Source organism: Glycine max, chromosome 18 (assembly GCF_000004515.6).
Source record: "Glycine max cultivar Williams 82 chromosome 18, Glycine_max_v4.0, whole genome shotgun sequence".
NCBI lineage: Eukaryota > Viridiplantae > Streptophyta > Magnoliopsida > Fabales > Fabaceae > Glycine > Glycine max.
The window spans coordinates 44,314,624-44,337,226 of NC_038254.2; the positions used below are offsets into that span (position 1 = coordinate 44,314,624).

A 22,603-nucleotide genomic window follows, 5' to 3' on the forward strand; every position below is an offset into this window, starting at 1 on the left:
GGCTCTCACTGTTATCCAAAGAAAGACCAAGGTCAAGGCATCTTAGGGGCTGTACCTTCTAAGCCCAAAGATGATAAGGGGAAGACAATAGAAAAGCAACCCCTTAAGGCTAGTATGCAAGAGAAGACTAGCTTTATAAAGTGCTTTAAATGTCTTGGAAGAGGACACATTGCTTCTCAATTCCCCACCAAGAAAACCATGATTATGAGGGGCCAAGACATTTATAGTAGCCAAGATGAGGCTACTACTTCACCTTCCCTAGTGAAAGTGAAAAAGCAAAAGGGGAAGAATCTAGTGAAGAAATCTAGCCTCAAGAAGAATGGGACCTTTTAATGGTCAGAAGGCTTCTAGGAGGCCTATCTTGTGACTTGACCCAATCTCAAAGAGAGAATATTTTTCACACAAGGTGTAAAATTTTTTATAACACATGCTCTCTCATTGTAGATAGTGGTTCATATTGCAATTGTTGCAGCATAAGATTAGTCTCTAAGTTGAGCCTTGCTATCACTCCCCATCCAAAGCCTTATAAACTTCAATGGCTCAATAACCAAGGGGAGATGATAGTCAATCAACAAGTGAAAGTGCCCTTCTCAATTGGAACATATAAGGATGAAGTCATTTGTGATGTAGTTCCTATGGAGGCAGGGCACTTTCTCTTAGGTAAGAAGATCGTCTATAATGGCCTAACTAATGAGATAACCCTCACCCACCTTGGAACAAAGTTTGTGTTGCATCCTCAAACACTTTCACAGGTGGCCAAAGATAAACTAACTATGAAAGATAAGAGGGATGAGGAAGAAAAACTAGAAAAAAAAAAGAAAAAGAAGGATAGTAAGGCCTTGTCTTCAAAGGCCAAGGGAAGGAAAAAAAGGAAAAGGATTCCTCCAAGGAGATTGTTAAGAAGGAAAATCATTTTACAATAAAAGGAGATATCAAAAGAGCACTCTTTCTTAAAAAATCCTTCTACCTTCTCCTATAAAGGGAAACCTCCCTTAGCACTGCCACAATTCCTACACTTGAGAACTTACCCCTAAAGGTCCTAGAACTCTTACATGAATTTGGTGATATATTTCCCAAAGAGATACCCCCTGGGCTACCTACTCTTAGGGGAATATAACACCAAATAGACTTAGTCCCAAGAGCAAGCCTTCCTAATCGGCCAACCTATAGGACTAACCCTCAGGAGACTAAGGAGATAGAGTCTCAGGTTAAGGAATTGTTGGAGAAGGGTTGGGTCCAAGAGAGCCTAAGCCCTTGTGTTGTTGGTGCCCAAAATGGATGGTAAGTAGAGAATGTGTATAGATTGTAGGGCCATCAACAACATTACTGTAAAGTATAAACACCCCATTCCTAGACTTGATGATTTGCTTGATGAGTTGCATGGTGCCAATATCTTTTCAAAAATTGATCTTAGAAGTGGTTATCACCAAATTAGGATGAAAGAGGGTGATGAGTTGAAAACCACTTTCAAGACAAAGTTTGGTATGTATGAATGGCTAGTTATGCCTTTTGGACTCACTGATGCACCAAGCACCTTTGTGAGGCTTATGCATCATGTCTTAAGGAATTTCATAGGTAGATTTGTAGTTGTTTATTTTGATGATATTTTAGTTTATAGTAGGAGCCTAGATGATCACTTAGGACATCTAAGGCAAGTTCTTTCAATTCTTAGGAAAAACACTCTCTATGCCAATATAGAGAAGTGTACATTTTGTGTAGATAATATAGTTTTCTTAGGATTTGTAGTTGGTAGAAATGGGATCCAAGTGGATCCTGAGAAAATCAAGGCCATCCAAGAATATCCCACCCCAAAAAGTGTAGCAGATATTTGGAGCTTCCTTGGGTTAGCAAGCTTCTACAAAAGGTTTGTTTGTAATTTCTCTACACTTGCCCCATCTCTCAATGAGCTGGTGAAGAAGAATGTGGCATTCACTTGGGGTAAAAGACAAGAGCAAGACTTTGTTTTGCTCAAATAAAAGCTCACCAAGGCACATGTTCTAGCTTTTCCTGACTTTTCTAAAACTTTTGAGATAGAATATGATGCCTCTAGAGTGGGTGTGAGAGCTTTATTGTTGCAAGGTGGGCACCCTATTGCTTATTTTAGTGAAAAACTTCATGGTGCCACCCTCAACTATCCCACCTATGATAAAGAGCTTTATGCCTTAATAAGAGCCCTCCAAACTTGGGAACATTACCTTGTTTCCAAGGAATTTGTCATTCATAGTGATCATGAATCACTTAAGTACATTAGAGGGCAAAGAAAGTTAAACAAAAGGCATGCAAAATGGGTAGAGTACCTAGAGAAATTTCCATATGTTATCAAATAGAAAAAGGGAAAAACAAATGTGGTAGCTGATGCCCTCTCTAGGAGGCACACATTGTTTTTCTCCCTAGGAGCTCAAATTTTAGGATTTGATAACATTAGGGAATTGTATGCTTTAGATGAACATTTCTCTCCCATTTATGAGAGTTGTGGGCAAAAGGCCCAAGATGGATTCTATTTGACTGAGGGGTATTTGTTCAAAGAGGGAAAGCTTTGCGTATCCCAAAGATCCATCATCAGGAAATTACTTGTGAAAGAGAGCCATGAGGGTGAGCTCATGGGCCACTTTGGGATAAACAAGACCCTTGTCTTACTCAAAGAAAAGTTCTATTGGCCCCATATGAAGAAATATGTCCATAAGCATTGCACTAGTGTGTGGCTTGTTTACAAGCCGATAACTACTGGGTTATTGAGCTCACTAGAACCCTGGGTTCACAATGAACTTTAGGGGTCTTCGGCTAGTGTGTTCTCTGACGTGAACAATATTTTTTTTACATTTATCTCCTTTTTATTCATATTTTAGTGTTTTTTACATATTAGGTTGACTAGATTGGGTAGAAAAATCAAATAGATGCTGGTGAGAATCTATGTCTTCTTTCCATTGATCATAGATTGTAATGTAAACTTACAATTGCGTGCAATAATGAATTTATTTTGTATATATATGAGTAGCTATGGTGGACAAAGTGAAGCAGATTGTGTTGGTAGAGTCTATGGGTGGAACGAACGTTAACCATCCAGTGAACAAAATGTTGAAAGGGTATATATTGGTTAGTAATGTTTTCTTCTTTACTACAAAACTACCTCTTTCCATAAAATTAAATTCTTGGCTTGCTTTTATTTGTTAAGAGCTTGCTAGTTTGGTAAATGGATAGTATTTTTTATTTCCTTTGTATTCTTCCATTATTCCCCCCTTGATTGGAAGAATGTTGTTTTGATATTGATTGCATACTTGGAAAAGGAAGGCTGAGCAATATCTAGCTGATTCTAGCATCCCATATACAATTATAAGGTACATCAATTCTTGTCCAAATTGAGACATATAGCATTCATAAGCTTCTTCTTCCTAGAATACACCAATTCTATTTTTTTAATGTAATAATGTCTTAAATTTTAGACTGCCTGATCGTTTCCTTGGAGTTGTAGTTTAAATAAAATGTTGATACTTTTAGTCCGCATTACCTAAGCTACACCAGTAACACTTTCAATCAACACTATAATCTTAACTTGATACCTGGTTTTTTATGCAGAGGACTTTTAGATTTTTTGGTGTTGGTTTCTGGAAAAGAAGGGAAATGTTGATAGGTTTAATTGTAAAATCTGGAATTTTTATTTATAAGTGTTCAATTCGCATATTTTTTTAAAAACAGTTTTCCAAAGTAAGACATAATAGAAGTATAGATGTAATTGCTTCTGGCTTTATGCATATTTACACTTAATTACATGCTTACTTGTCTTAAATATATTTTATTTAGACGGAACATGTTTTCAATATTCATATTGCTAATGAGAGTAACAGTCTTGGGACAAGGGTTTTATTAATGATCATGATGAGCTTTTCTTCTTCATCTTTTCCTACTTTCTATATTGAGTCAGGTATGGTGGTTTTGAAAACAAAGAAGGAGGTCTTAGGGAACTGATTGTAGGGAAGGATGATGAGCTTCTCAAGACTGAAACCAAAACCATACCTAGAGCTGATGTTGCAGAAGCCTACATTCAGGTATCTTATTTTTTATTATTAACTTTGTATGGAAAAAAAATCCACCTTCCCCACTTAAGAAAAAAAATCCAGCATTTTTTAATTCCTGCTCAACTTTGAGATTTTGATGCCCCTTCATTCAATTGGTTTATAAGGCACTAAATTATGAGGAGGCTAAATTCAAGGCATTTTGACTTGGCATCAAAATCTGAGGGAGCATGTTCAGCAACAAAGGACTTTAAGGCTTTCTTTTCCCATATCAATACTGGTTTTTGATTTTGAATGTTTTTGTCATGGGAAAAATCCTTCTTGTCCACATTTAGGATTGAACCATATGAGAAAAAATCATGTCTACTAATCAGTGCATTATTAGTAGATTTTCTTTCTTTCATGCTATCAAGTGTAACTGTTTGCAATTCCATCCTACTTTATTTCTGAGTGTTTTCGATTTCATGGTTTGGTAAAATAATAATAATAATAATAATAATAATAAGTTTTCATGGGGACAAATTTGATAACTGTCTGTATCATGAGACTTTGGTTCTTATAGAAAATACAGTGCTAATAATAGTTGTTATTACAATTGCAAACTGATGTCCTTATTGGAACATGGCACATGCATTTTAACACTGGACATGTGACCACCAATTTGAGTGACAAGAGAAGTATTTGGGAGTTGCTTGGGGCACCCAGTGTTTTTGCTGGGGCATCCAGTAACTCGGGTGAAAGGGCTAAAATGCCCTTCACCCTATCATATAAAAATAAATAGTAACTCATCCGTACGAGTCACTATTCTCTGCTCCTCCTCTTTAGCTTCCTCCTTCCTCTTCGGCTTCCTGCTTCTTCTTTGTTCTTCTTCTTCGTTCCTCCTTCCTCTTCTCGTTCCTATTGCTTCTTCTTCCGTCAAGTTCTTTTGTTCGTGGTTCTTCTTCCTCTTCGTGCGTTGCTGCTTCTTCTTCTTGTGCGTGGCTTCTCCTTCGAGGTAAGTCAATTGTTGACTTGTTTAATTTCTTGACTTGTTGTTTGAATGATGGCACGTTTGTATAGTTGTTGCTGCTTCTTGTTCTTCATTGCGTTCTTCTTCTTCTTCTCCATATGGTTTTGAATGATGGCACGTATGGTTTTTCTTCTGCTGCATGTGGGTGTGGTGTGTGAAAAAACCCATACAGATTGCCAATCTGTATGGTCCATGCGGATTGGCAATCCGTATGAGCCATACGGATTATGTGATTTTTTTTAAACAAATTGTTTTTATTTTAAACAAAAAATTAGGAATTATTTTTAATTGAAAATATCTAAATGTGAATTATTTTATAAATTGTTTAGTATTGATTTTATTAGTTTCTGATTTATTTGTTTATTATTGATTTTATGTATGATTTATTTATTATTAATTTTATGTATGAAAAACAAACATTATGTATGAAATATTTATGTTAGTTATTAGTAAGATTAGATTAGATTTGAAAAACAAACATTAGATTATATTGCTAGGACAAAAAACATGTCAATGTTTTGGCCATACAGATTAGTGATCCGTATGGTATTTTTTTTTAATTAGTGTTAGTGATCCGTATGGTTCATACAGATTGGCAATCCGTATGAACCTGATCCGTATGGTATTTTTTTGAAATAGTCTTATGTTTGTTAAAAAAATTTGTAGTTATTCTTTTAATTTTTTTTTATTTTTTGTGATTTTGTTAAAAGAATTTAGTGTAGTTATTTTTTAGTGTATGAACCATACGATCCGTATGGGTTTTTTTTTTATAATTTTTTTAATTGAAAATAATATAGTATAGACACCTTACGGACCTTACGGATTGCTGACCAAAATTTTAAATATATTTCAGAATGTCAGGCTCTGCTCCATCGCCATCACGGTTAAGCACCCTCAACGAGGAACTGAAAATGGTTCTTGTGACTCTGCCTAGTAAGAATGTTTACCTTTCATATTGATATGTTTATTTACACATGTGACATGTCTATAGTTAGTTAGCTTTGGCAATTGCTAAGAATGATTTCTTTCGAATATATGTCGAGTTAATAGATTAATAATTCTGCCAATTGCTAAGAATGAATTGATGTTTATCATGACTGCTAATTGAATGCCAATTTTGTTATATCATGTTTGAATGTTAATTATGTTAGAATTAACAAATGAAGAGCACGAACAATGTTGCGAAATGGCTAAGATCATGCTGAAGGTCGCAGTTCCTCCAAATACTATTTTAAACACCATTAACGCCAAGGACCAGGTCATCTTCATTTTGATTTAATTAACATATCATTATTATGTTATTTTGTGTAACTAACCAACCTTATTTAATTATATCAAATGTAGATTTATGGTGAAGTTAGTTTGTCATTTACTGTGAGGTGGAAAGACGTACTTGATCGCTTATGACATTTCATTGACAAGAATGGAAATTTCCATACCGTTGTCTACAACCAAGATTTGGACAAACTAGCCATTGTAGCAGGGTGGACAACACTAAGAGATTTTTATCACTTGACCGGAGATCATCAAGTTTCGTTAACTCATTATGGTAAGAGTGTATTATTTTTCACCATATTCAAGAGCAGTAGCCTACCAAAATCATACCCAAGATGACACTCATTATGTCATCAAGTTCCAAATTCTGTCACTTTCAAGGTGTATCTCACTTCGCACAAAGTTACCTACAGTAGCCTCATAAGCAACTTTTAAATTTCATAAATTGCTAACATAACATTATTCTTAATATCAGGACATTCCAAGCACCATGTATTATTTTCTTAAAGACAAAAGCTAGACTCATTTGCATTTGGAGGACATTGTAGAATGTCGGCTTGTGTTCAATCACTAGAGAAAGAAACTTAAAATTGGAGATGGATGAAAATATTTTTGTGAAACCCTGCCCTTAAAAGCTGGCATGGAAATTGTCTTCGAATTCCTTGATCCAACTGTTAACCATGTTTTATTTTGGCCATGCTTATGAACATTATTATGACTTAGAATATTATTCCTTTTAATTATTAGGAATTCCCTAACTATGCTTTTGCTACAAACAATTTGTCTAATATTATCCCTTTGTTAGTTAACAGTTTCTTATATAATACTTGTTTTACCATGTGTTGATAATAAATTTTTTGCAATGTTGAAGTAACATTGAACGACAAACAGTATCTTTTAGTAATTAATTTGGTCATGTTTTTGAATTAATTTTTTTTAATTAATCACTAAATTAAAATTTAAGCAATCTAATGTTAGTTTTAGTAATTTTAAAAAAGTTTATATATATATATATATATATATATATATATATATATTATAATTTTTTAAAAAAATTTAATTACTAAACACATTTGTTTATACCACTATAAAATAAAATCACAAAATCAATATTTTTTTATACCACAATAATATCACAAAATTAATATTTTTATAATTGCTAAAATTATTAAAAAAAATCACACAATTGCTAAAAGTATTACAAAAAAGTTATTACAAAAAAATTATTTTTAAAATATTCACAACTAATTTTTTTTTTACAAACCTACGGATCAACAATCCGTATGACCATACAGATTGGCAGTCTGTAGGGTTCATACAGATCAACAATCCGTATGAACCATACGGATTGTCAATCCGAAGATTCTTCAATTTTTTTTTGCGTAACTCTTCTTCTCCTGCGACGAAAATCGATCAAAATTCACCGTATACTCTTGAACAACGCACCTACACCACTGGAGAACAAATAAACTTCGAAACCAACCTTAACAAAAGAAACTTACAATAAGTGATCGAGATTTTGCGAAAAAATGACGCTACAGAAATGGAAAACTCCTCTTGCTATTTAAGGGTATTTTCGGTATTTATGAAAATTGCTGGGTGCCCCAAGCAATTCCCAAAGTATTTTGGTTCTATATCCAATTAATAAGAGAATTACATGTTAGATTTTTTATTTTAGGTCATCCATTTTTTTTATTTGCTAAATAATATGGGCAAAAGCCCGAGAAAGATTAAACTAAAACTGTTAAGGCATTCACGTCAACGCTTAACTAATTCACCACAAAAGTAGGAGGAAAAATGTAGAACAAAATTCCCTCATCTAAAGATAAACCAAATTTAGCTAAAACTTTTGAAGAGTTATTGTACTCCCTATGAATATGCTTGAACGTTGCAACCATTGATAAGGCAATGGCTTGTTGAATAACATTCACTATCTGTACGCAGGGATGATCTGGATATGGCCATGCTCCCTGGCTAACATCACTCTATTCAAAATACCAATAATTTCAGCCTAGATAATTGACTTAGACCCAATATTTACAGAAAAAGCTCCAAGAAATGTACCAATGGAGTTTCGGATGACTCCTCCGCAAGTAGCTACCTGAGAAGAATGCGACCAGGCACCATCATTTGGCACATTGTGTTAGAAGCATTCCAAGACAGCTCCATACGTTGAAGGCGAGCTAGAATGGTATAAATGCTCCATATTTTATTCCTGAAAACTTTGTTGTTTCTTCTTTGGCAATCTTCCACAAATGGGCTCATATCTTTTCAACATCTCTCTACTTCCATATGAGGCAAAACAAGGAAATGCTTGGTGTATCTCCCAACTTAGCCAATATACAATAAGCAGTTTTGAGAGCAAAATTTCCATCTGAACCAACTTTCCATGTTACTGAATCCTTACTTACCATATCACTAGTAGGAGTAACATTCAAAATAGTTTGACAAATATACGTGGATAGGTGACGGTAGAGATACTCCTTGTCCCACCCAACGCCCTCAATGAAAACATCACCAATGATTTCGTCACATCCATCTCATTCAAATCTTTGTTAGCTAGGGTAGCCAACACTCCATTTGACCCTAACCACTCATCTAACTAGAAATTAGGCATGTTTTGGTTGACAGTTATCCATTTGCAATGCTCTTCAAAGTTGTCCCACACTGTTTTAATACCCCTGTAAAGACTAGACCCCCTCTTCTTCCTTTGTTAATATTCGACTTCAACTCATCTCCACACCTATATTTGCCTCTCACCACTTTGGCCCATACATTACTAGGCCTCATGCATAACTCCCAAACAATTTTCATCACAAAGGAATCATTCATGTATCTTGCTTGATAGATTCCAACCTCAACAATATCCTTTGGCTTACAAATTGAGTTCTAAGACACCTAGTGAACTCTCTTATGATCAGAAGTATCCCCCCACAAAACATTCCTAGATATTTGATCAATCTTATCACATAAAACTCTAAGGATAAATTTGGATTGCATGGTATGAATAGGCAAAGCACTTAAGATCGATTTGATGAGCGTGAGCCTACCTACAATTGAAAGTGTTCTAGCCTTCCAAGCTATCAACATTTTATGCATTCTGTCCACAATGTGTCTATAAGAGTTAATAGAGACTCTTACGGTGAAGATTTATCCCTAAATATTTTCCATGATTATCTATCAATTGGAAGCCCATACTATTACTAATTTCTTCCTTCATTCTCCAATTCACATTTTGTGAGAAGAAAACTCTAGTTTTATCATTACTAACCTTTCCTCCTAAGGTTCCACAAAAGAAATCAAAGCAAGAAGATGCCACATTTACTTGATCCATAGTAGCCTCCGCAAACAAGATTAAATCATTAGCAAAAGTCAAGTGGGATAGCTTTTTTGGGCCCTTCTTCCCTAATTGGATAGGTTTCCAAAGCTGGTTATCAACTACTATAGAAATTAGCTGGCTTGATCTTTTCATGCATGGGACAAAAATATAAAGGGAGATAGGGTCCCCTTGTCTGATTTCTCTAGTTAGGGAGATCTCTTCCTAAGCTTCACCCTTCCATAAAACACGAATAGAAGAAGTTGAGATGCAATAAAAAAAACTGCATCAATAAAGGAATATGGAAATCCAATATCCTCCATGGTATCAATAATAAAATCCCAGCTAGTCTATCATACGCTTTTTCTAAATCAATATTGATTGTCATCCATCCTTTTCTCCTTTTTTTTTGTTTCTCATGGAATGAATTACTTCTTGAGCAATGATGATATTATCCCTACTTTGTCTTTGAGGAACGAAGTTACATTGAGTACGACTAACTAACTTCTCCATGACAGTTATGAGTCTTGAAGCCAACACCTTAGTAAAATCTTTATAGAACACATTGGACAAACTAATAGGCCTTAATTGGGAAAAAAGATTGACTTCCTCCACCTTAGGAATAAAGGTTACCAAAGTCTTATTTAAGGGTTTGATACCAACTGAATTTTTAAACAAACCCTTAATGAGAATGCAAAGAAAGAAACCCACCACATTCAACTAGCTTTGGTAGAACAAAGCCTTAAAACCATCCTCTCCTGGAGCCTTGAAGCTTCCCATAGTAAATATAGCATTTTTCACCTCTTCATTCGCGATATCACTCCCTAAAAGGTCCATCTTCCCTTGTTGCAGCCTTGGAAATTTCTCTTAGGCAAAAAGGTTCATGATGTCCTTTATCCTTAAAGTTCCTTAGGATCTCCTTAGGATCTGTCAGCCAATCGCTTCCACTATTCATTAGTCTATCAATAGAATTCTTCTGACAACAAACAGTGGTAATGCAATGGAAACATCTAAAGTTCCTATCTCCAAATTCTAGCCATTTGTATCTAGACTTTTGGAACCAAAGAACCTCATCCTAGAATAAAATTTTCTCCAACTCCTTCCACAAATCATGTTGCAGCTCTTCAAGAAAATCATTAGGCCTTCTACTCAAACTTCTATGTATCCCCCTTAAACTCCTATGAATCTTTTTCTTTCTCTTGAAAATATCACCAAAAAACATCCCCATTCCAATCCTTGAGAGCACTAGTAATTTTAATTCAGAACCTCCATAAATGAGGAACTAGTCTTTAGTTACTCAAGTACTTAAGAATGTTCCTCACCAGGGTTTGCATGATATCGACAAGCTACACTTAGTGCATAAGTGGCATTAGGACGTGTAGAAATGATGGTATACATGATAACCCCCACTACATTGGCATATGGTACTCTAGTCATGCGTTCTCTCTCTTTGTGAGTTTAGGACAATCCTTCCTTCCGAGAGTAACTCCAGTACCAATTGGCAAATAGCCTCTTTTGGAGTTTTTCATGTTATACCTTTTTAGGATGGTATCAATGTACGCAGATTGGCAAAGTCCAAGCAACCTTTTAGGTCTATCTCTATAAATCTTTATTCCAAGAATATAGGTTGCCTATCCTAAATCTTTCATGGAGAACTATTTTGATAGCCAAATCTTTGTACTTTGCATTGTTGGTATATCATTTACAATGAGTAATATGTCATCCACATATAACACTAAGAAGGTGATTACACTCCCACTAACCTTTTTGTACACACAATGTTCTTCCTCACATCTAACAAAATCAATTTTTCCAATTATTTTATTAAAGTAAATGTTTCAACTTTTGGAAGCTTGTTTCAATCCATAGATGGATCATTGCAACTTGCAAACTTTATTATGATCAGACAAGGATGTAAATCCCTCGGGTTGTGCCATATACACATCCTCTTTTAGCTCACCATTAAGGAAAGTCATTTTCACATCCATTTGTCATATTTCATAATCATAGTATGCTGCTATAGCAAGAAGAATCTGAATTGATTTGAACATTGCCATAGGAGAAAAGGTTTCGTCATAATTTATACCTTTCTTTTGATGATATCCCTTGGCAACAAAGCAAACTTTGTAGGTCTCGACCTTCTCATCTCCTCAAATCTTTTTCTTGTATACCTATTAACAACCAATTGGTTTTATATCCTTTGAAACTTGAATTAAATTCCATACTTTTTTTTATCTTCATTGATTCTATTTCGGGCTCCATAGCTTCTAGCCATTTTTTACAATCCAAGCTTCACATAGCCTCTTCATAGCTTATGGGATCATCAACATCATGATAAACCTCATTGGATGTGTCATCTTGCACCATTAAGTTTAATCTATCAGGTGTACAATGCACTCAAGTAGATCTTTGTTAACGGTTTGGCAAGTGTACCAAATATTCAAGTAGTAAAAACTCGGAAGTCCGAGTGTCGATTTCCACAGGGACTTTGTTTTGTACTTGTGTTGGATAATTTTCAATTTATAAGAGGAAAATATAAAATGAGGTAAAAAAATATGAATTTAAAAGAACAAGATATAAAATAATAAATATTAATAGACAAAAGAAATAATAGAAGACAAAAGAATTAATAGGGAATTCAATGAGATGAGATTGTTAGGGCCTAACATGCCTTATTTGCCTAAGATGTACTATTTTTTATTTCAGGTGAATTTATCCTACCCACACCTATTAGATTACTTGTCCATGATGTCTCACAATGACAAGCCTATTTTACTTATCTATCTCCCAAATGTTTTTGTAAAGATTCGATAGATAAAATGCATAAAGTTCTAATTCTAGATGCTTGCTTTGATGCATGAGCATAATGCAATCATTCTATGTCTAACAATGATTTTATTAAGATACCCCTTTCTTTTAGTTCTATTAGAAATTACCCTCTGTCGAGAGACTAATTCCTAAAACTGATGCATGCAAAACCTTCCTTGTATTCCTATTAAGGATTACCCTCTGTCGAGCACCTAACCCCCAAAATAATGCAATGATGAATGATGCATGAAATTAAAAGTAAGAAAGGATAATAGGAAAGAAAACACTTGTTGCATTGATACATATGAAGTGTGCAATACATCTTTGGCTTTTTAGGCCTACCAGACCCTAACTAAAGGTTTATCCTCTCATGGCCATAAGAGACCTTACACTAGAAAAGGGGTATAGGAACTTATGGAAGAGAAGGGATGGAAAAAGGGGATAGAAAATGATGAGAGAGAAGAAAGAATTCCTTAAGGGAAAGTTCTCATGCATTAGGTCTGTATTAGAGTGCTCTCAGACTAGGTGTGCCCTTTCTCCTTGGCTTGAATCTTTTTTTATAGTTGCTGGAGTAGACTTGGGCTTGCGTGCTCGCGCTTAGTGCGGGTGCCTATATTCGCGCTTAGCACGTCTCTTCCTCGCTTAGAGCCAATGCTTGTTTTTGAGTGTGCCCTGCGCCCTCAGCGCGTCTTGGGCTGTGCCTTTTTTTTTTTTTCAAATATTTGCTATTTTATGCATTTTTTTGGCTTTTAATCCCTCCTTTTCATATCTGCAAATCATGAATAGGAAAAACATAAGTTCTTAACAATTAAGCATGAATAACTGCTAAATAATCATTTTAAGGATATTTTCATTATATTTTTATTATAAAAAATAACTCATATTTAACAGTTATCAATCTTCTAGAAGGTTCATACATTGGCTTCATAGATTGCTAAATTAGCTCTAAGATTGGTTCATTAACCTGGTCTTGAACTACAACCAGCTCTTAAACCACAATTGTTGGAGGTTACAACCTTTGTGTTAACTTTGAAATATCAAAGAAAGGTCTCTCAATTTTCATCTCATAGTCCTGAGTTGTTTCATTGGTTAATTGAGTTTCATCAAGCTCAATTTTTTTACCATGACTTCCTCCTACAAGGAATTCCCTTTCTAAAAAAAGTAGTGCCTCTTGCCACAAACACTTTAGGATCAGAAGGTTGATAAAAATGATATCCCATTGTTTCCTTAGGGTAGCCAATGAATCTACACTTTTCTGGCCTTGCCCCAAGTTTATCTGTTAGCAATTTCTTAATGTAAGCATGACAATCCTATACCCTAATGTGTTTGAGATTTGATTTATGCCCTTTCTATATCTCATATGGAGTTGTAGAGACTGTTTTTGTAGGAACTTTATTTAGCAAGTACATTGCTGCTTCTAAAGTATATCCCCATTAGTTTTCTGGAAGATCAGTGAACCCCTTCATAGATCTTACCATATCTAATATGGTTTTATTTCTTCTTTCAGACACACCATTGTGTTGTGGTGTTCCTGGAGGCGTCCACTGTGTAAGAATTCCATTATCTCTTAGATAGCCAATAAAATCAATGCTAAGATATTCTTGACCCTTATTGGATCTAAGCATCTTGATACTCTTTTTGATTTGTTTTTCAACTTCACTGTGAAATCTTTTGAACATTTCAAATGATTCTGATTTATGCTTCATTAGATATAAGAAACCATATCTAGACATATCATAAGTGAAAGTTATGAAATAAGAATATTCACCTTTGGCTTGAATTTTCATTGGCCCACAAACATCTGTGTGAACTAATCCTAATAATTCATAGGTTCTTTCTCCAGTTCTAGTAAAAAGAGATTTAGTCATTTTTCCTTTGAGACAAGACTCACAAGTTGTATTTGATTTGTAGTCATAATTATCAAGGTAGCCCTCCTTGTGTAACTTGTTGATTCTTTTCTCACCAATGTGACCTAGCCTATAATGCCAAAAATATGTTTTATTTATTTAGTAATCTCTTTCTCTTTCAAAACTAGAAGAAACATGTAAAATTGAGTTATGATTCACATAAGCTAAGACATAAATGTCGTGTTGGAGAAAACCATTCACATACAAATCATCTTCACGATAAATTGAGCAAATGTTATTATTAAAAATATTAATAATGCGAAAACCTTGTTTGTCCAACATAGAAACTGAAATAATGTTTGAAACAAATTTGGGAACAAAATAACAATCCTTTAAAACTAGTACTTTGCCGGGGGGGGGGGGGGGCATTATTAAAGAAATAGATCCTACAGTTAAGGTGGAAACATTTGCTTTATTCCCTACTTGAAGACTGATCTCTCCTTTCTTCAACCATCTACTTATCTGCATCCCCTGTTACGTATTGCAAATGTTAAAGCTACTACTTGTATCTAATACCCATATTGCAAAATCAAAGACAGTTAAAGATATCATGAAAACATTTTTCATCAATGTGCTACCTTGTTTCTTGTTTTTCAAAGATTCAAGACATTTCTTGCAGTTCCTCTTCCAATGTCTTTTCTCCTTACAAAAGAAACACTCAGCATCACTTTGGTCAATCTTGACCTTGTTGTGCATGAGTTTGATCACACCACCCTTAGGTCCAAAAGGTTTTTTTTTTTTTTTTGCATATTTTGCCTTGCCTTTCCTCATGAAGTTCTTGCCAACCACCATGACAGTTCCCTTTTTATTTTCAGAAGCAATTTGATTCTCATAATCAATCAACAAATTTAGCATCACATGCAAGTCACAATCCATTTTGTTCATGTTGAAATTCACAATGAACTAGGAAAATGTTTAAGGGAGAGACTATAGAATCAAGTCTTGAGAAAACTCTTTCCCAATTTTTCATTTTGACTTTTCTAGTTGCTCTGTCAGATCAATCATCTTAAGGATGTGTAGTCCAAGCATTTGCAGGCATTATGCACTTGAACAAAGTCTTAGATAATTGATACCTTGCAGTCTTGCTCTGACCACCATACATCTTCTTAGATGATTGATAATTTCCTGTGGAACCATATCCTTATGTTTCCTCTGGAGTTTCAAACTCATTGATGCCAAAATAATGCATTTGATACTAAGGGTTTGTTCTAATAAGTATTGGTTGATTCGACATCATTTAGGTCAGGTGCTTCAATAGGAGGCTTATCTATGATGTCCATAAGCTTCTCGTGCATGAGAACAAATTTCAATATCATTCATCATAATTGGCTCCAACCAATTTTTCAGATTCAAGTATACCACAGAGTGACAATGAAGACATACTGTTAATTAATAACACATCCAAAAGCGGCGACATATTATCTTGCAACCACTTAAGCTTAAAGGTAGAGCCTACTATTGTTTCTCCTTTTGGCAGAACAACACCCAAATATTGTTCATACATTTCCTCCCAATCATAATAAGTTGCACCAGTAATTGGCCTATCGTCCACCCTTAAGCCAAGCTGTAGTGTTACATCCTCTAGTGTAATTATACATTATCCAACAAGAAAATGAAAAGTGTGCGTCTCTGGTCAACAAGTGCAGTCACTAGATGATGATCAATTTTGAAGTGTCATAATTTTGTCACATCAGCAAACCCAATATGAGCAAGCAACGACTCAATTAAAGGATAGGGAGCGGGCATCAAATGACAATAGGAAATGATTAGTGGTGGTTGTCCCTGTGAAACAAAAGTTACATTTTTACAAGAAAAGGTTATAATATAATCTAATTGATACTTACCATGTTTAGTATCTTTGAAGCTTGGTGACAATCTTGTTTCCATAACAATGTTACTCCCTCCATTCTCCCTTAACACAATCAAACAATTGAAAATTTAGTTGTTGATATTCAAAAGGAACAAGTGAGTGAAATAAGTTGTCTGAGATCGTATTTATAGGTAGGAAAAGATTTGCGCGTGCACTGTTCATGACACTGTTCACTTACTGTTCAGTTTATTGTTCATCTTGAGAATCTTACAGTGATACTGCGCGTGTCAGGAATCCTGCAGACACATTGTTCATGTCATTGTGTGCGTCAGAACATTGCTCATGTCATTGTGCGCGTAAGAACATTTGTTCACATCACTGTTCAAGTCAATGTGTATGCCAGAACATTGTTCACGTTACTGTAGATCAATTTTTGACCGCAAAAAATGTCGGTGCACTATTCATGACACTGTAGAGGCAATCTGGACTGATAAAATTGTTGGTGCAATGACGACCGTTGGATTTATCTGTAGCCACGACACTATAAATAGGTCTCCAAATGTATTCTTCTACACACAAAAAACACTTCACAACAGAAGTTCCAAATCACTCTGAGTCTCCAAACCAAAACACTCCCAGTCTTCAAACCAAATCACTCTCAGTCACCATGTCAAGTAGAAATGAAAACGTCCCTGTCGTAGTCTACTATGATGCCTATGTAACCGACTGTGAGGAGGGCATTGAGTTTAAGGGCGGAAATAATGTACTTGTTTCAATGTGGAGAGGCATGGCCTTCAATGCCTTGAAAACAAAATCCAACGTAAGATGGGCCTAAACTGAGGTCAAACCATAACCGCAATTATTTATCGATACCCTATTTTTGCTGGGTCTGGCATGTTCAATTATCAGGTTGTTACCATCAATGACAATGAGGATATTGATGGCATGTTTGATGTCTATAACCGACATTAATGCTTAAGTGGCTTCTAGTTGCTCGTACAATATGAACAACAACCTTCTTCTACCACTAATGTCGAAACAACCGTTCAATCACCACAAATTCACGAAACATCATACACAGACTACCATACTCAAACCTACCATGAAGGCTCTTCCTCTTACACACCAATCCCATACAAGACCACAAATGATTATTACGTCCCTCATTTTGAACCCACCGAATTCGATACCCACATTAGTTCATACACACAACTACTTGGTGGATTGTCAAACTATTGTGAGACGACTCCCCAACTAAATGAGCCCTCCCAACTAAATGTCGACCCAACTACTGATATTCATGTTGCTCAGTCTAAAAGTAACAAAATATCACATGACTATCATGCTCAAAATGGGTTGGCGAACAAAGTAGTTGGTGACTTCAGTGACAACGAAGATGAAATTTTGATGGACAACAACAACAATGATGACAACTATGATAATGACATATAGTTACTTTTCCAACAAACATCAACTGAAAATGTCTATCATTCATATCCAAATAGCGCTGATGTTGGTGACAACCAAGTGCCTGACAACCCCGACTATAGGCATTTTTTGGACCAACAACAACAATTTGACTCGCATGATGATGAGATGTATATTGGTCAGCGATTCTGTCAATTGGAGGAACTGAAATAGGTGGTAAAAATGTGGCACATTAAGAACCATGTAACTTTCAAAGCCAAGAGGTATGCGAAGGATACATGGGTCTTATGTTGCCCAGTTGAAGGGTGCCAATGGAAACTTAGAGTGTCCGAAAGAAAAAATCTAAAAAGTTTGGGAAATTAGAATGATAGAAGGGTCTCACACATGCGTCATGCCAACCAACTCACAAGATCACAATAAGATGGATTCAAAACTTGTAGGCAAAAATATCCTTGTGATGGTTGAAGAAAACGAGCAACTAACCATTCCTACATTCATCGCATTCGTAAGACAAGAGTTTGGATACACCATCACATATCGTAAAGCATGGTTGGCAAAACAATGGGCCCTCGAGCAGGTATATGGTAATTGGGAAGAGTCATACAACATACTTCTCAAATACCTACAAGCTTTGCAACTTTTTGTCCCTGGCACAATTGTCAGGATTCAAACTATTCCTACCAACCACTCCCAAACAAGGTCATATTCCATCGACTTTTTGGTCATTTAAGGCATGCATTGATGCGTTTGCATACTGTAAACCCATTTTACAAATCGATGGAACATAACTATATGGAAGATACAAAGGGACATTGTTAGATATAGTTGCACAAGATGGTGCTAACAACATATTTCCATTGGCATTTGCCATTGTCGAGGGTGAGACAGCAGATGGGTGACACCTTTTTTTGCAAAACTTGAGAACAAATGTAACACCACAACATGGTATGTGCTTAATCTCTGACAGGCACAAGTCAATCAAAAGTGCATACAGATGACCTAACAGTGGCTGGACAGTAGACAACTCGTCACATGTGTTCTGTATTCAGCACATAGGCCAAAACTACAAAAAATAGTTCAAAAATGAGGACGAAAGAAAAAGCATCTTAAGTATGGGTAAGATATTTTGTTTATATTCTAACGCACAATATTTAATTATTTAACATTAAACTAACATTCAGATTTACATTTTTTTCAAACTACAGGGTATGCCATGACTCAACCAGAGTTTTTTCACCACTATCGGGAGTTACAAGAAGACAACCCGCACGACACAACACGGCTTGATCAAATACCAAGGGAGCAATGGACCTTGGCATAGGATGATGGAAAACGATGGGGACACATGACCACTAATTTGGCAGAGACACTAAACTCGGTGCTAAAAGAAATTCAAAATTTTCCAATCACAGAGCCATGTATGAGAAGATAAACAAATATTTTGTTGACCGTGGGACTCAGGCTGATGCAATGATCACCTCCAGACAAGTTTACACACTTATTGCAGCCAAATTCATCACCGAAGAAGAAACTAAGTTCAACACTCACTTCGTTCAACAGTTTGACCATCAAAGATTTCAATTTCAAGTTGAGGAAAGAGTGAATACAAGAGAGAGGCGTTGAATGGGGAAATTCACTGTCAGGCTGGATTAAAGAACATGTGATTATGGGAAACCTCAAAAGCTACACATGTCATGTGCACATGTCTTTGCTGCATGTAAGCACATCAATATAGATTACTTGCAATACATTAGTCTAGTGTACACATTGGATTACGTGTCAAGTGTCTACAAAGTCCCTTAGTTGGGATGTGTCATCATGATTACTGGACACCATATGAAGGACCACAATTATGTGTCAATCCAGCCATGAGGAGAAACCAAAAAGGTCAACCAAAATCTACAAAAATACGAACAAATATGGATGAGAGAGAAAGAGGTAAACCAAAATGGTGTTCAATCTGCAGGCTAGTTGGTCATTCAAAAAATAGGTGCCCCCACCGTCCCGGAAGTTCAAGTCAAGAAAATTAATTTCTTTTTTACTATTAATGTATTTCATTTCACATCATTCATAAATTAATAAAACATTCTTCAACTGTACAATTTAATACTAATGTAGATCTTCAAAACAAATTTACACAATAATATTTTTAACTAATTTTGTTTAACTTCATAATCTTTTCCAATTTTATTAAATTCCTTTAATTATATATATTTCTAAAAGAATTTAAAAAATAAAATAAAAATTAAAAAAAAAACAAAAACCATGTTGAGAATTCGAGTTTGGGGGACCCGAATTCTCAACGTTAAATTGCAATTTTTTTTTAAAATCAGTGTAAATTCAGACCCTCCTAACTCAAGTTTACACTGTGAATAGTAATGTTGTATATTGGTGTAAATAATGAGGGAAATTTTATATTTCGGTTTTTTTTTTGTATATTAGGGAAAAAATTTCAAATTCTATCCCCATCCTTGAGAAGTTGGAATGGGTTTGTGGCTAATTTGTGTTCAGCAATTTTATGGAAGAATTATGTATTTCTATCTCCATGATTAAAACAAGATAGATGAGATTTCTCTTTCCAAAAAGCCTCTTCATAAGATAGCTTCATGTAAGTCATCCTGAGCTTTAGCCTCAAGGTCTTTTAAATCCTCCTCTAGCCTCTCAAGTTGGATCCTTTTTTGGATTAGGTGTAGTTGTTCTAGAGCCCGGGAAAAATTAAGATGATTATTTCCAAAGACTTGGATATTCCAGACTTTTAGGGCCAATTTCATGTTCTCCAACTTTTGTTGTAAAATCATCATAGGACAACCTACCCTAGCTACTTCCACACATTTGCTACAATATTTCTATAGTTAGGATGTCAATCCACATTGCAAGAAACTTGAAAGGGGGTTTAGAAGCAACTTGTTCACTCTTGAGCACCTATAAGAAAGGGTGATGATCTGACTTTGCTCTAGGAAAAACAGAACAAGCCACACTAGTCTAATCCTCCAGAAAATTTGAGTTGCAAATCACACGATCAAGCCAAATATTGATACAATTGCAGCCAGTCCTACCATTTGTCCAAGTGAATTTAGCTCCCTTGCTGCAATTATGAGTGAGGTTGTGGAAATTAGATCAATTAGAGAAATTGTCACAAGATGCCTTTAAAGGAAGCAAGCCACCTTGCTTTTCATGAGCTCTTAAGATTGCGTTGATGTCTCCAATGAAGATCCAGGCACCTGGGGAGGTGGTTTGAAGATCATTTAGCACCTGCCAAAGTTTTCATCTTTTGGTACAGTTGGTAGAGCCGTAAAAGGCTGCTAAGTGGACTATCTTGTTCTCACAGTTGACAACAAAAGAACAATGTTGATCATGATAAATGGCTGGCTCCCTCTATGGATATTTGGCTTTCAAAAGAAGAGTTCTCCAAGAGGACCCCCCCTCCCTTCCTTTTTGTTTGGCAGAGGAAGCTTTTGAGCTGTGGCATTTCCTTCTTAGTTGACAACAATTTGCTTCTACCTATGGCTGGCACAAAAGGTGTTGACACCTCAACTCATGTTCTTTATGCTGATGACATATTTGTTTTTTTTTTTTTTTGTAGAGGAATAAAGAAAAATCCAAAAAACTTGATGACTCCTTTTCAATTTTATAGGGAGGCCTCAGGCCAGCTGGCTAGTTCTAAGAAATGCAACTTCTTTTGTGGTGCTATGAACCATCGTGGTGCTATGAACCATCGTCGTGCGGAGGAGATTAGGATTATTCACGGGTACAGGTCACCTGCAAATCCAAATTGATCCAAATCAACCTAAACAGTTTGGGTTAAGTATTTTTTTTATGTTCAGGTCAAACTCAACTCAACTGAAACCCATTGAGTTTTTAAATTGAGTTATGGGTTTTGATAAATGAACTGTTGACCTGTTGATTCGACCCGTTACCCATTAATTTGTATTAAATTATTATTATTATTTATTTTTATATATAACATATATAATATATATTTTTAAATTTTAAAAAATCAATTACTATTATGCTTCAAGTTTTGTGGTTCAAATCTATTGAAGTAAAACTGGTTGAAGAACATTTATTTTATTTTTTAACTTGTTTCATGTTATTTTAGATTTAGTTAAAGTTTTGGTTGACACTACTCGTTTAACTATTTGAGAATATTGAAATTGTCAAATTATATTATAATAATTTTAATTTTTGAATTTTTTTGACTTTATGAGTGTGATTTTTGTTTATTATATTTCAATTTTTAAACCATGTATAATATCTGGGTGATGGTGATAATGATAATATGATTCCTATTCGGATCTTATTTTTTTATCTTGATATTTCATTTAATAAAAATTTTAGTTTATAAAAAATATTAAATTTTTAAAAATAATTGACAAATTTAAATATTTTGAATGATTATTCAATCCAAACTGTTTACAATGATGAAGTTAATTTAGATTAGATGATTATTTTTTGTTCTTGGAAATCTAACCCAAACCAATCCCTTGGGTACACCCTGAGAGTAGATAAAACTTCTTCTAGGTTTTGCTGTGGCCAGTCTGTCGTTTAACTACATTGTTGTCCCCTTTTTTCTAAGCCAGCCCCGCGGTATTCATTTAAGGCCTATTGCTGATCGTATAAAATCTAAGTTGGTTACTCAGAAGGGCGCTCTCTTATCCATTATGGGTCGGGTTCAACTGATCAAGTCAGTCATAAATGGCACGTTGCTTTACTCCTTCCACATGTACTCATGGCCAAGGGCCCTTCTCAAGGAAGTTGATTGCTTCATTAGAAATTTTATTTGGTCTGGTGATATTCACTCCTGAAAAGCTTGTGACTGTGAGTTGGAGGAAGCTTTGTTCTCCCCTAGATGAAGGAGGCCTTAATTTAACCTCAATCTCAGGCACCAGTGGTGCAACCATTCTCAAGCTTTGTTGGAGCTTTGTGTATTCGGGTGATCAATGGGTTGGTGTCCTTAGAGCTAGATTTTTGCGAAACCATTGTCAGTATGGTGGATACAAAAAGTATTCTCTTTTGTCATCGCTGAAGCAACATCTCCCT

General features: G+C 35.3%; 1 pseudogene; it reads left to right on the forward strand.

The window, feature by feature from the left end:
* The first annotated feature begins 2,997 nt into the window (after nt 1–2,997).
* LOC113000144 (uncharacterized protein At2g37660, chloroplastic-like) lies at nt 2,998–4,298 on the forward strand (annotated as a pseudogene).
* Nucleotides 4,299–22,603: the final 18,305 nt, after the last annotated feature.